Raw genomic sequence first — 2,993 nt, forward strand, 5'->3', positions numbered from 1 at the left:
TTAAATAATTGAAACTACCAGATGGTAAATTCGTTGATCCACCACCACCAGATTATCAGAAAAATAGTTATCACCAGAAAATGACTGCAGGTAAATTGTAATCTGAGGCTGAGGCAGAGCTGTGAGTTGAAGAACACAGTTGAAATGATGTATTTCCTTGCTATTTGTCTTGTTTTTCTAGTGTACTTTGGATCATCAACATTTTATGGCAGAGAAAAAATATTAATAAATATTGCAAGCTTGCAACACGTATCCAAGATCTAAAGATAGAAGACGTTCACTTTGCTACCTACCTCTGCTGTGTGTGAGGAAAAATATTTCACAGAAATTTCATTGAAGTGTGTGGCCAGTTTCCTCCACATGATTAGATGATATAGTTGACTTTTTCTTTTTGCTGAATATTTTCACTGTTGTCTTCAATAAAATGATCAGGAAGATTTGGCAGATTATTGGCCACTGTTTGCAGTAGTTCAGAACCTGGTATAAATAATGAGAAGTCATTCTTGGTGAATTGTTGGGTGGGGGGTGGGGGGGGGGGGGGGGGGTGAAATTTGATTCCAAGTGTCTTCAGTGGTTTTTGGGCAACCCCAACCTCATTGATATCTAAAGAAAGAAATGTGACTGCACCTGATATTTCCATTCAATAATCTGTGTTCCTCTAATAATCTCAAGGGAATGTCAGATTACTCATTAATCAATTTTCAATTTTCCAAATGTATCACATATGTAAGCCATTGAATAATAAGAACACTAACAACAAATTTAACCATTGTCTAAATATGGTCAAAAGAGCTGAACACCAGAGATGAAGTGACAGCCTTCAACATCTTGTTTAGAGACATAAGAACTGCAGGTGCTGGAATCCAAGACTTTTAGCATTCAATCACAGGTGGCCATAAGAAGCCCTAACGATGCTGGGGTCAATGGGAATCGGGGGAAAGACTCTCCAATGGTTGGACTCATACCAGGCACAAAGGGACTTGGTTGTGGTTTTTGGAGGTCAATCATCTCAGTTCCAGAATATCACTGCAGGAGTTCCTCAGGGAAGTGACTGAGGTCCAACTACCTTCAGCTACTTCATCATTTATCTCCAACGTAAGGTCAAAAAATGGGGAGGCATGCTGACGATGGCATATTCATGATTCATCAGGTATTGAAGCAGTCTGTGTCTACTGCACAAAGATCTGACAATATTCTGGCTTGGACTGCTAAATGGGTGGCACGGTGGCTTAGTGGTTACCACTGCTGCCTCACAGTGCCAGGGACCTCGGTTCAATTCCAGCCATGGGTGATTATCTGTGTGGAGTTTGCACATACTCCCTGTGTCTGTGTGAGTTTCTTCAAGGTGCTCGGTTTTCCTCCCACAATCCAAGAGTGTGCAGGTCAGGTGAATTGGCCGTGCTAAATTGCCCATAGTGTTCAGAGATGTGTAGGTTGGGTGCATTAGTTAGGGGTAAATATAAAGCAATAGGGTCGGGGAATGGGTCTGCGTGGCTTTCTCCTCAGAGGGTCAGTGTGGATTTGTTAGGATGAAAGACCTGTTTCCACACTGTAGGGATTCTATGAAGTGGTAAGTTTTCAACACATAAGTGCCAAGTAATCAACACCATAAACAAAAAAGAATTTAACCTTCTCACAATGACAATCAATAGTGTTACTATCCCTGAAAACCCCATTCTGCAACATTCTAATTACTATCGATCAGAACTGAACTGAGAATTTTAAAATCAAGGCATTATTTGGCTGGGAGTTAATATAGATCAGTGACATACAGCTAATAGGAGAAGGGAACATGCCATGAGTTATTGCATGTGCAGCAGAATATTGGGTACCAATTAATTAGTGCAGGATGCTTTGTGAGAGACCAGTCTCGGCATAATCAAGTCTGGAGGTAACATAAGTATGAATCAGGATATCAGCAACAAATTAATTGAGATGGGCAAAGACTAGCCAGTCTCTGAGATGGTAAATAGCCCATTCTGACCTTCCACTCGCTGATGCCAAATTGTCTGTACTCAGCAAATGCCTTAGTTTTATTCCTCCATGCCCCACCTCAATGAATTTCAAGCATGACATTATAGTGAACTCAAATGGGCATGAAGGTGAAGGCTTGTAAACATTCTGCAGGGACTGCTCCCTCTGGGACACCCTGGTCCACTCTTTCCCCACTCCCAAAATCTTTTCACATACACACACACAAACACACACCGCCCCCAGCATCTTGATATGCAATCGCAGAAGGTGTAACAGATACTTATCTCCTTCCTCACTATCCAAGGCTCCAGGCACACCTTCCAGGTGATGTAATGATTTACCTGCACTTCAATCAATCTAGTCTACTATATTCAAAGCTCACATTGTGGTTTCCTCTGCACTGGGGACCGGGAGCTGGAATTACTCCAACCAGCAGAGGAACTTTTTAACTTCTTTCATGAGATTTTTGTGTCACTGGCTGGACACATATTTACTTCTGGTCTTTAACTGCCTTGAGAAGGCCCTCAAGCCATCTTCTTGAACAGCTGCAATCCATATTGAGTAGGCACACTCCCAGTGCTGTTCAGAAAGGGTTACAAGATTTGGAGTTTGGAAGAGTGAAGGAATGGTGCTACAGTTCCAAAGATGTTTTTCAAGGTGGATGTTGGATTTGAGGGGAAATTGCAATGAAACAATTGCAAATTTGGGAGACAGGAGATAAATTACTTGCTACCGAATTGTCAGTCTCTGACCTGCTCTTGAGCAACAGTATTTAAATGGGCAGTTCAGTTGCTAGTCAATGGTTACCCCCAGAATGTTGATAGTAGGGAATTCAGTGGTTGTAATGCCTTTGAATGTCAGTGGTAGATAGAACATAGAACATAGAAGAATACAGCGCAGTACAGGCCCTTCGGCCCTCGATGTTGCGCCGATCCAAGCCCACCTAACCTACACTAGCCCACTATCCTCCCTATGCCTATGCAATGCCTGCTTAAATGCCCATAAAGAGGGAGAGTCCA

Source organism: Chiloscyllium plagiosum, chromosome 30 (genome assembly GCF_004010195.1).
Source record: "Chiloscyllium plagiosum isolate BGI_BamShark_2017 chromosome 30, ASM401019v2, whole genome shotgun sequence".
Taxonomy (NCBI): Eukaryota; Metazoa; Chordata; class Chondrichthyes; order Orectolobiformes; family Hemiscylliidae; genus Chiloscyllium; species Chiloscyllium plagiosum.